The sequence below is a fragment of the Desmodus rotundus genome, chromosome 10, assembly GCF_022682495.2.
Source record: "Desmodus rotundus isolate HL8 chromosome 10, HLdesRot8A.1, whole genome shotgun sequence".
NCBI lineage: Eukaryota > Metazoa > Chordata > Mammalia > Chiroptera > Phyllostomidae > Desmodus > Desmodus rotundus.
The window spans coordinates 101,404,688-101,417,713 of NC_071396.1; the positions used below are offsets into that span (position 1 = coordinate 101,404,688).

Sequence of the window (13,026 nt, forward strand, 5' to 3'; positions counted from 1 at the left end):
TCTGTAAATTCACTGGCTGTTGCCATTTAGCATCGTTCTCTCCAAACCAGGTGGCATATCAGACTCATGTAGGATATTTCCAATTAGATCGCCTACCACAGACCTTCTGAATCAGAATCTCTGAGACAGGGACCCAGACGCCTACATTTCTAAGGGCGCTCCCGGGTAACTCTAATGCAGACTACAGTTGGGAATCACTGGGTTTACTGAATAAAATCACAGGTTATATAAAGAGCAAATAATGTGTGAATTATTGTGAATTAACGTTTTAAGTCCTCCATGGTCTATAAAACCAAATAATTTAAAAACAAAGAGAAATAACTTGTATTAGACCTAGAATTCTAAAGACTGAAACTGAGCCTTGGGATGGTGGAATTTGATTTGGGTGTTACCATTGGACAGGCAGTGTAGCAACATTAAAGGAAGGTTTAGAGGAGAAAAACCCATGATAACCCCCCACAACGATTTTGTTTGTACATTACTTACTTACATTTATAACTATTTATAGATATTTGCAACCACAGTTTATATATTTCTGTATTTGCTTTCAAACATTAAATAAAATAATACAATTTTAGTTTATGAAGTTTTAGTTATTCTTTTCTACACAGAAATTTTTCTCACTGCCCTGAGCTGAGGCCAGGACCCCTACGACTTCCTAATGCATTTACGAGTTTTCCTGTGATGTTCCGGCCTCACAGAGCTTTAAGCCACTATGGTCGGGTACCCACACAGCCTCCCTTTCTCTCCACAGTCCCCTTCCTGATGACTTTTCTATTCTCCTAGTGACAACGGGAGGGAGCCCCTTCTAGATAAAATCACTAACAGAAAATGTGCTTACAGAAGCCATCAGGATCTTGTAACCCCCTGTAGCTTTGCCCTTCATCGGGGGTTTTCCCCAGCAGCTCAGCTACAACACACAGTCCAAGCTCCCTCTACTTCTGGGTGTCTCTCATAGTCTGGAAGGATCTTTTCTCTTACTGCAGCATCCATTCAGATAATGTGTTAATTTAACAAATATTGAGTATTTACTCTATACCAGCTACTATGTCAGTGCTACACACTGGTGAAATAACGTATTTCTTCTTAATGATCACGAGGAAACCAGTGCTTCCTCCCGAGACTTAACTGGAGGACATTTTTTAGCTTTTCACTGGATTCACAACTTGCTCTTCTAAGCCATGAATCCACATTCCCAGGATGTGAGCCATTTCCGTATTTGGGGAAACTAAGCATTTAGTCTGTCAACGCGTCCTTAATAATATACTAAAGAAATGATACACCAAGGAGATAAAGAGCCTCAGGAGACAAGACAGGGGAGGTGGGCTGGCCCTGGGTCACGGAAGCCCTCGCGTCAGGTCGAGGAATTTCGATACTGCTCTAAGTGCAGCGGCAAACTAGTAAGGTTTCCTCTGCTTTAACTGCTGTGTGGGGAATGGATTGAAGGGAGACGCAAGTGGAGATGGGAGGACCAGTTACAAGGCCATTCTAGAAGTGACAACATGCTAGACCGGTGTGGGGACAGTGAAGACAGAGCGGAAAGGACTGAGCGGAGCTGACCGTGAAGATGAGGTGGACGCAGGCTGCGTTTGCTGTGGTGGTTGAAAATGAGATGATAAGTATGCTTTCCGGGTGTTTGGTTTTAGTAACAGAATGAATGGGACATATTAGAACCAGAACAGATTCGTGGATTGGGGGGTGGTAGAAAATTAATCACTTGGTTTTTTAGGTTAACTTTGAGATGCCTAGTGAACATTCATGTGAAACTGTCATATACAGTAGGTAGCTACGTGCATGGCTCTGGGGATAAACATTTAGACATGGTTGACATGATGCATTCAGAGAGGATGGGTATGGAGTGAGAAGGGAAGGGGGCTGACACAAAGGCCTAAAAAGTTCAATCAACATTTAGAGATGAGATGGAAGAGATGCATCTGGCAAAACGAGGAGAAGGGATGGTTTGAGGGCGTGAAAAGAATCAGACAACTGTGTTGTCTTAGACACCGAAAGAAGAGGTGTCCCATGGAGGAGATGCTGCTGAAAGATCAAGTAAGATAAAAAGGAAGAGCAGTCCATCAGATTTGGCAACAGAAGGTCGTCGGTGACCCTAAACCAGCAGCCTCGGTGCAGCAGTGGAAGCAGAAGGCTGGCGGCAGAGGCCTGTGTGGGCCGCTCTTTCGGTGAGCGTGGCTGAGAGACTGAAAAAAGAGGGAGCTAGGAGTAAATGTGGTCTCAAGAGAGTGCTGCTTTTCAAGACTTGTATACTTCAACGTGCTACAGGATGTTTGCCGAAGGAGAACACCTGACCGGTGGTTTACCAGGTAACACAGTTAGCAGTAGGAAAAGGTCCAAAACAGATTATGAAAGATGCTGATTTGGGTTGGCCGTGAAGAAAGTACTCCTGCATGTTGTTTGTGTACTGCTGTGTTAACACTATTATTCTCAACCATTTTATTATTCACTTACTGCGAACCCCCAAAATTCAAGTGGCATTAGGCCTATGCTAATGAGAGCAATGAAAGGACCATGAAGACAGATCCTTGAAGTCACAGACTAAGATGGAAAGCTATGCCATTGTACCTGACTTTAGCAAGGGTCACTGTCCAGGGGTTTCAAAAACATGTATTCCTTTAAAGTAGGGTGGATGACAGAGGCACTCAGCTTCTGAGTATTCTTAAAGGAAGTTACTCAACAGTCCTGTACTTCTAGAATTAAAGGGCCTATCTTTTTTGCCAAGGATAGAGCATTATTTAGATGTACGATTGTCAGATATATTTATATGTGACATAAATATATCATAGCCAAAACATCCTTTTCAGGTTATCAAGAAAGAGGTATCAGTTTCAGTGAGCACAATTGTTAGAGCTTTGCTCTTAATTTTCTCTAAACAAGAAAGAGGCAGATCCATTTGCCTTTTTGAATTTCCACCAGGGAAAAGCACGTGGCCCCACAGGCTGCGGTATTTTCCTAGGGTTTAGCCATGTCACTGAAGAAAGAGCTCCACTCTGATTTTTCACCTTTTCCATAAAGCAAATAGAGAGCTGTTTTCAACAGCCTTTGTCTGGCTTTGGCATTGATTTTAAATCACCTGGATTGATCATGTGGTTATGGGACTTTAAAAATCCCACCAAACACCAAAGCCTCCAAACACAATTAGAATTGAGGGGTTTTTAATCTGCTGGCATTATGTCCGTAGGAGTACATTTTAAATTATCCTTAACTTCTGCTCCTGTTTGGTGGGGAAAAAGCACTGCCCTAATTAGCGTGTAGTGTCTGGGGTTTTGCAGACGCTCTCTCTAAGCACGCAGAAATGTTCCTAGTTTTCAAAATGAGGAAGCATCTGAAATCCATGTCCGCCTGTGAGTGTTTCACTGCCTGAGCAGTTTCCTCAGCCAATAAGAGAAAAGGATGCAAATGAGCCAGCTGTCAGGTCACACACTCCTCAGTCACAGGACTTAGGCAAGCTGATCTCAACCAGATCTGACAAAGAGGTGGAAGGGCTAAAATTAACTAGGTCAACACAAATTCTTTAATAATCGAAATTTGTGAAGGGACAACGAGGGATCCCATAGGAAACCTGCTTTTTAAAGACTGCTGTTATTACTGCTTTTTCATTTCAGATTTCCCATCATCAGGGACATCGGAGTCTGAGTCACCTGCTTTGATGATGCAGCAGCTCCTATTTTTCACTAACTATGCTTTAAATTGTCTCCATAAGATTAGTATTTAACGAAGTAAATGTAAAGGTTCAAACTACTCTAAGAAGCTGACTTTCCTTTCTTAAAGGCAGGTATTTTTCCAATGCTGGCTACAGTACTTAAATTGTGTCATCATGGTTGCTAGGTAGTGTAATACAAGTTTTCAAAAACGGAAGCCTGCTTTGAACCATACTGTACCACCCTACTAGTCATCAGTGTAGTGCAGAATAGACGGTCTGTGCACAGTTTCTCTCCTGGCTGGAGACGAAGTTCACGTGCACCAGACTTCAGTAATTACACACCCGGTCAGGAGTGAACTCCAGGGCAGTCTCCTAAGAGGAAAACATAGCCAGCACCAACAAAGGAATTGTTTTTGAATTCATATTCTTTCTAGTTAAAAAATGTGTCCCCACAATAACAATAATTTTGGAGGATTCTTATGGTAGTGAGTTATGAAACATTATAGTACTATTTTTCTCAAAACCTACAACAAATACTTGTCAGGGAATAAAAGAAAAAAGAAAGTCTTTTTCAATAGGCTGAACAAATAAATAACGTTCTTTTATTAAAGTGCCATTAAAATCCTGGAAGAGGCCAGTGCTTTGTTTCCTAAATTGACTCACAAGGCATTTTATACAATTGAAGTTTTTTCTTTTTTTTGAATATGCTTTTAATATTGTAACAATAGGAATGTATCACAGTCCTTCCTCTATCAGTATGTTGGAGGAATGTTTACAGTATTTCCCGCTTCAGCTGGTGCACATTTTAATGCATTTAGATGTTATTTTATCTATTGGGAAAAATAAGCATTAAACCTTAAAATGTTTTTCACTATTCTTTTCTTCTGGCAGCACATTTTTTCATGTTTCAAGAAAGATGGCTTTACATAGTAACTTAAAAATAACACCTAATGATTAACAGAATGATGGATGTGATGAATCACCTTTTTCTTGAGAAATAATAAATCAACATATTTCTACCCCATAAGGTTTTACTGAAAAATGTGAAATATTAGCATCATATTTTTAACAAGGTGTCAGAGACAAAAACTGTTGACAAAATGTTGCCCTTCTAACCAATAGAATACATTAAAATGCTATGTTCCTTTTTTGGAAACAAAAGTAATTCAAATATAATTTACAATTTTCTAAATTTAGTATGGTTTTACTTCTTGCGCTTACTTCCCTAACAATAAGGAAGCGTGGACACGATCAGCTTGCACATTATCAATATTAGATCCCAAAGTTAAGAAAATTAAACCTCCTGACGTAGAATGTTTTATTCACAAAATCATGGTTATATTTAAGCAATTCTACCCTGGTTCCTATTTAGGTGACTTTTTTTTTTCTTGTTCTGATTTCATTTTTTGCCAGACCTTGCAGTGAATCCTTTTTGGATTTTGGGGGGGCCTTCTTGAAGGGTGAATTTGTGATTGCACTAGAGGCTGGTTGGTTGTTAGCGGCACAGCCAGTTTGCTTTCCTTCCATCTGGGGGTGTTTTCCCAGAGTGGCCCCGTTGTGGGAAGTGGAGCAGAGCCGGGTCCTTCCCCGGCTGTATTGATTTGCCCTTCAGCGATGTGCAGTGCAGAGAGGACCTCGGGCCTCGGTGTTGATTATCTACACAGTGTCTCTGGGAGCATTATTGACCCATTGCCGCTGACTGCCTGTGGCTCTTGATTTTTCACACCGTCTCCATGACACTCATAATAAAACATACTATCTTATTGCTACCCAGCTCTGAGAGCCACCTGATTCAGCCTTAGACCACCGAATGTTTCTGGAGCACATTTATTGTATGTGGGGTAAAGGGTTGTAGCAATTTCAGGAGTCTGTCGTGTAGTTTTAATAGCTACCTCTGTAGCAAGATTCTGCACACACTGTTGCTTTTTTATTCCCTTTAAAAAGCCAGTCCTCCCTTTGCATGTATTTTTAACATGAAATTTTGCATTATGATTATAAACTAATTTTAAAACATTGGAAAAATGTAAAGAATACTCTGTATTACCATTAGGCTTGACATGTTGCTATAACACTCATTTTCAATACTAAATATCGAAATGTCACAAGGATTATGCTGTGATTTATTACTACAGTGAATGGTGGATTTTTGAAGTTTCTGATTGTATTTGATTAGCATGTTTTTATTTTGCTGTTGCCAAAATGTCCTCCATTATACATTTTAACATCTGATAGGGCATCAAGTTATAGGAAATTATGTAAAATCTCCTCAGTTATCTTGGAAGAATTTTTTCTATTTAACTGTAATTAGTGGGAAATGGATTTCTTTGAGCATCTTTTTGTTGTGTATTGGAGGTTTTACATATTTTAATGTTAGATTACTTTAATTTTTATTTCCTATATAGGTCCCAGTCCAAAATTAGCATCGAAATAATTTCTTTGTGCCCTAAGTGTTGATTTGTGGTGTAGTGTTGTAGAAAAAGCTCAGAGATTCTGAGAAATCGGCTTGGCTCTTGTTGGTGCAGAGAGAATAAAATGTGCATTTCTGAGAGATGCTTTAAATATTTTAACCCACTGTCAATACCATTACTAGTGTAAATAATGATACAGGTCAAGAGAGAGCAGCTACTCTACTCTTGCCAGAAGCGGCTGGACATTTTTATAGAAAGGATAAGCGAAAGCCAGACTTGCAGGGTAGGTTCATACTGTTAGTTACTTTTCACTGAAGTTGCTTTAGCGTATTTCCATTAATCAATGCAAACAAGCTCCTTTAACAAGCCTGTTTTCAAAAAATTCAGGTTGGGGAATTATAATAAAGCTAGTTTCTACTTATTAGTATGCGTCCAACTTCCCGAATTCCTTGAACTGGGGTCTGTTTCAAAAATGTTTGCTATAACACTGATGACAGTATGTTCAAATTATTAGTAGCTCACCGCTGGAAGATGTTAATAGTTTGACAGTTTATATCAGTGAGCTTTGCCATTTAATTTTTTAACACCTTGAAATCGTAATTTATGTGTTAGTTGGTGGGTTTAGTTTTTGTGTCTTCTTGTTTTATCAAATATTAGTAGGTAGGTTTTATGTTTCAAGGATACATGGTTTTCAAAATGTATGTTCTTTAAAATGTTAAACTGTCATAAAATAAGAGCTTTTAATTAAAGTTTTTAGCATGTAGCATAGCCTCCTAGGTTTGTACAAAACCCCAAGCAACGGAATTGTGTCTAATTTGAGCCTAGTTGTTTCTCAGTTGACTGACTTTGGGTTCTTGTCCACATGGCGTAGTTAGAACCCAGTGACAGAAAAACCAGGAGAGGATCCCTCCAGATTAGTGTTGTTATCCCCCACGTTCCTACACGCCGCACCTCACGGAATTCTAGGACACGTGTGATGAGAAGAGATGCAGTAAAACCTCTGTAAGTCTCCAGCAGAGGCCTTTCCCAAATCTAGGTACGCGGGCTTAGGTGACATTTCATTCCCCTCTGGGGAAAGTGCCAGGATATGCTTGACCCATGGTTATGCCAGCATCGATGGATTTAATGCCCACAGCCTGTCCGGTCTGAATCCTCTGTGCAGGAGTCGGGTACCAAGTTTACTGTAAACCAGGTTCTCAGTGGCTGTGAGCCCTCCCGCCTGATGGTTTCTATAGCATGAGGTTTGCATTCCCCTTAAGCCTGAGTACTTCAGTGTCTTTGAATATTCAGAACCACTTTTAAGTGCACAAGCTTTCCTCTAACCGAGTCATAGTTATCAGGTATTGCAAAGGTTAAGCTTTATCATCCACACCAAAAAAAAAAAAAAAAAGTGAGGTTTCATCAAAAACTTCCATCTTCACAACCTTTCGACCACAATTTGATGATGATTATTGATTATTTCACAGCCTTTCACTCCCACTCTGCCGCTGCGGCCAGTCCTGACACACAGATAGGGCTGCAGTCCGGCTAAAATAAGACTCCATCTTGATAATGGACTGAGATGAGATACTGTTATTTGATAAAGATAATTGATGTTTCACAGTGAATTGGAAAGCAGCTTCAAGTGCACTGTACATGGAGCTATATTCCACCCACAAATATGGCAGTTGTTTATAAAAACAGAACAAAAGAACTGAAGTTAAATATTCGAACAGGGCTGTTAAGAGCATTTGGTGCTATGATTCTTGTTTCCCATGTTTGATTATTTTTAGCTCTAGTGGAAAAAATAGTAAGGGGCATATCATGTTATTTTTCCTTTTTGGTTTCAGATTAGTTTGTTAAAATCTTCTATGGCATGGGTGTTATCGACCAGCTCTCTTGCAGACTCACTGCCTAAATTCTGTGTTTGGATTATGATGAATTACTGTCATGCATAAACTGGGTATCTTAGGTCAGAGTTAAATTTCATGTTATCATTAATCTGTAACATTTTGCATATTCTGTGAAAACACAATTTAAATCATTGACTATACGCATCACACCTCCTGGCAAATGCAATTCAGATAATCTGTGAATGCAGGCGGGGTTTCTCCTCATTTATTATTAACAGATTTCTCCAAAAATAATATGTAACTCGCTGTATGTGTTCGTTCATGATTCCTCCAGCCACCGGGTTGAGGTTGATTAAGGTATCATTCATCTTAGGTACGGTTCATCCGATTCCTTTTAGTCTTATCACCTTCATAACCCCTAATTAAGCAATAAGGCTTGACAGAGAGTATGGTTATCATGAGATAATGACACCCCAAGTGTGTTGCGAGGCACAAGGTTCAGCTGAGCGCTTCCAAACCTCTAGGGGTGTGATTATCTCGTGATAAACATGCCAGGTTGCTGCTCATTGGTACCACTGTTGCATACACACGCCTAGCGCTGGAGTTAGGGTAAAACTGGCACTTCCTCATCCACCTCCTTACCCGCCCAGATTGTTGATTTCATACGACCAGTGATTCAGATCTCAGACTTATGAGCCAAAGTTTGAGCCCATAAGCTTTTACCTTATTGTTTAAATAGTATCCGTTGACTTGCCACGTACATCTTTGAACAAAATATAGATTTACTTTCTTGAAGGCAAAGTTTCTATAGCAGAAAGGCCTCCTGGAAAGCACAAGTATCTTTTGTTGTCCTGATCTTGTAGCAGGTGGTGGAGCCCACTTCAGTGAACAGTGAGAGATCGGGTGCTCTTCAGACCCAGAGGAGCCAGGCGTGCGCTTCGTGCAGATGAAGTGGTTCAGCAGCGGAAAGCTCTGTAGGAAGTATCCACTGAGTGTTGAGTTTGGGAAATTCCTTTTCGCTTGTCATTTGTCACTATCACAGTTAGAAACAGACCAGTACAGGGGGAGGAGAAAATACTACTTTTGTAACTATTTTAATTCAGATTTGTTGTGAATTGATAATATTTCAAGGGAAAATACATTTTATATTCTTGTATAGGGTCTGATTTGGTATAGTATGTGTGTGTGTTGAAAAAATAACTTTTGAATACTTTCATGGCTAAATTTTGAATATTTTTAGTATGAATTTAAATTAATTGTGTCATCTAAAACAAAAATATTCACTACAACTGTCTGTAATGAAAATGCTCAGTATCTACATTTGCCAATATAACCTCTAGCCCCAGATGGCTAATGAGACTGCATTTTTTATTTTATTTCATTTTAATTAATTTGAATTAAAATAGCTGCATTTGTCTAATGGCTAACATATTGTGATAGCATAGTTCAAAAGGGGGAAAAAAAAAGGAAATCCCTGCAAGTTAATCTTTCTTGAGCTCCTCTTGCACAATTACTGAGAAATGAATGGCTTTGTGGCTTAATAGAGTATTTTCCAAGTAATTAGTCTATGTCAGCAATTTTCAGCCATTGTGCCACAGCACATTGGTGTGTCACAAGAATTTTTAAAACCTGCAATACCTGACTATTTAATCATGGACATGGACCTCCCTTAGATTGTCGAATTAAAAAAAAAAAAAAAAGGCAGCAGCCAAAATAATAGCCATCCAATATGAATGAATCAAAGTTACACCTATTTCATTTTTGTCAGATGGGCAAAAAATATATTTTTTGGTGTGCCTCAGTATTTTAGTAATTAATGTATGTGTGCCAGGAGAGGAAAAAGATTGAAAATCGCTGAACTAGTGAGACGGGAACCTTCTGGCCTTTTTGCATGTGTCCAGCAGAGGATCAGAGCGGCTGATGTGTGCACCACACTTGCATGTGGGAATCCTTTTGCTTTTCTAGCTCCTAGTGAGAGCCACCACACTCCAGCACCTCACACAGGTTGTTTTTTTTTAAAAAAAGAAAAAACCAAAAGTAATTAAAAAAATTTTTTTTAAAGGAAAAAAGTGGTAGGGAGTTATTTTAAAATAAAAGATCCCACAGATGAGATCATTTGATCTCTAACATTTCCTTCAAAACAGTATAGGAAGGGGGAAAGAAATGGGCTTGTGGATGAAGCCAAATTAGCCATGAATTGGTAATTATTGAAGCCGGGTGCAGGGTACCTAGAGACTCATTGTACTATTCTGTCTGCTTTTATACATGTTGAAAATTTCTATAATAATTTTAAATGCAAGTAAATGTAAATACTGAGCTAACATAGAATTTTTTTTTCCATTGAGGCATTTTATTTGCACATATGGATTACATCCCTAGAGAAGGAATCCCAGGATTTTCCCTCCTGTGTGTTTTCGTCTTGCTTCCTCATGGTCCATGACGCCCGCTGGGGTTGTCAGTGCAGTGGAACCAAACCAACGGGACGGAAGCAGGTGGTTCTGCCATTGTTCTAGATCTTTGATTGCACATCAGATCTGGGGCTGATAGCTCCATGCTCGTTCAACCTGCCGGGGAGGTTCACAGCGATTTTCCCAGCTCTGTGGTCATCGATAATTTCATATTCGCCAATGTAGCCATGCTTCATCATCACAGTTAGAAACCAGACGATGACTTCGGAGCATGGCCTGATAAGAACCTGGCATTTGCCTCTCTTTTCAGCATTGTTGATACTCTTGAGAGTGTCGGCCAGGACATTCATGTGCACCATTATGGCCGCATGGAAAGATGGCAGAAAGAGCAATATAAATATTAACATCACTACCAATAGTACTTATACACAGTTATATCACAGTTATTTAACTTTAAACTCCTACCTTTTTCCCCATCCTCATCTCTCACCAGGCTCCCCAGCGTTCTCTGTGCTTAGGCCATTCAAGCTCTTTATTTATTATTACTATTAATTATTATTAATTCTACTGTTTCCTTTTCTCTTTCTCATACCCCAGGACCTTTGCACATGCTATTTTCTCATTTAGGGCCTCTCTTTTTCTACCCCACACACCCTGTCTTTCTCCTTCCCTTAAATTAACTACCACCCTTACTTGCTTCCAAACCCAACTATCATTTACCATTTACTACCTCACTCGCACACCAAGCTGTACTCATATTTGGGGGGACTAGACTGATACCCATTCACTTCAGGACACATCCAGACGTCTGGCTGTTTACCTTCTATTGTCTTAAGATTAGAATGAAGGTGCATGCCTTTCTCAGCTTTGATGCAACATAGGAAGATTGTACCACCTCTCACTTGCCACCCTAGTCCTCCTCCTTGGTTTTATAAATAGTGCAGGAGAAACTGATCAAATGAGATTTGTATTAATCTTGAGGGAGGTGAGAGACGATGGTATAGGAGGGAGTGTCTGCTCCACTGGGAGAGGGGGTAAGAACTCTAAAATTTTAGACATCACATGCACCGAACGAAAAATGTTTGCGGACCGTCCTAGGCCTGCAGGCTGTCTATAGATGTGGGTAGAAACATGAGTGGTTAAGAAAAGGAAATGTGTTTCTGTTGAATTTTTAGTATCTTATACTTCTATTTAAAATATGGTTTATTAGCCATAGCCCAAGATATTTAAAATGTGAATCCCAATACCGTGCTTTAAAATGTGTTCCCAGAAATAGAGGAACAAGATACTAGTGGAGAGAAAGGATCCGCTTCTTTCCATTCAGTTTCTCATTATGAGTTCACATGTAATTTATAAAATGTTCAGACTATTGTTGTCTTTCAAAATGTACCTTGTATTATTATTTATATCATAGAAATATATTTTGCCAGAATTTTAACATTTTTTATTTCCTCTTCAAGTCTATCAGTCACATTAACCAATTGAAGTCGAAGACATGAGCCCTGCTCAGTGTAAAGCAACCTCAAGCCCATGCTGTTTAATTTCATAAAGCACTCATAATGAAAAAGGATAATTCAGCTAATCAAATAGCAACTTCCTTTTTCCTTACCTATCTTGATTAAGGCAACTGGTCGTCTGAAATCACCCCTTCAGCCTATGAGTCCTTTCCAAGCCTTAGATGTGTCCATGGCAAAACGCATTACCGTGAATGCTTTCGAGTTGGGAAGGTGAGGGTACCTGCCTTCTTTGTGGAGCTAGCAACAGCATACAGCAGTTCAGCATTTGTAAATTAAAGTCTGTCTGTCTGTGGGAAGAAACTACAGACTGTCTTTATAAAGGGGAAGTTGTCTATGCAGAATGTTTCTTAAACTAAGGTATCTCAGCAATGATAGAACCAGTATCAAGGCAAATACGGGATTGCGGGGTCTTTTTACACACAGATTATTCCCAAAAGAGTGAATTTGCTTATGCTGATTTTAAAATTAAAATTGAAGCTTGAGGTTGTCCAAAAGAAGAAAATAATACTTATCGAACAATAGAGCATACTAACCAATAGGTAGCTCTGACAAGGTCTTACCTAATTCGGAGTGTAAATTACAAGTTTTATGGTTGGGGCCAGAGGGAACGCATGATAGTCATGGAGAACTGTTCCAAGTAGTAATGATTCTGGAAAGCAATGCAGCGAGTGCAAACACAGGCAAGTGCAGGCACGTGGGCCAGACTTTGCCTGGTTGCATTGCCTTCCCCGCCCCTGCTCCGTGACCTCTCCAGGCCGACCTAACCTCTCCCCAAACACTTCCCAGCACCAGGAGTTCAGGGGTGGGATGGCGAAGAGAACCTGTAGCCTGCCCTTGTGTAAGTTTTTTATTAAGAGAGATACCCCAGGCCTGAGTAGTTATGGCCCTTCCTTTGGAGCTTGAATGAAAGAAGGGATAATGGCCTAGTCTTTCCTAGAAATATATACCTCCCCAACTCAAATCTATATTGTAATGTTGTAGGTAGCTGACTACATATTAAATCTATTTTTACATATGTGACAAGTAAGTTGAAGGAAATAGAGCACTTTGGGGAGAAAAAAAGGATGCCTTTAGTAGGCTAATAAATTGACCTCTGAAGAAGGAAAGTAGAAAACCCTCTTGAGTGATTTTGGAAACACTCAAATTGTTGAAGTATGTACCTGTAAGCCTAAGAAATTATAAACTGATAGCAAGAATTTGGAA

At 39.6% G+C, this 13,026-nt stretch overlaps 1 protein-coding gene and 1 pseudogene across 3 annotated transcripts in view; one reads left to right on the forward strand and one right to left on the reverse strand.

The window, feature by feature from the left end:
- WDR7 (WD repeat domain 7) overlaps positions 1–13,026 on the forward strand; it is a 287,924-nt gene that overhangs the window by 239,834 nt on the left and 35,064 nt on the right. The window lies entirely within an intron of this gene.
- Positions 10,113–10,745, reverse strand: LOC112322709 (small ribosomal subunit protein uS8-like; annotated as a pseudogene).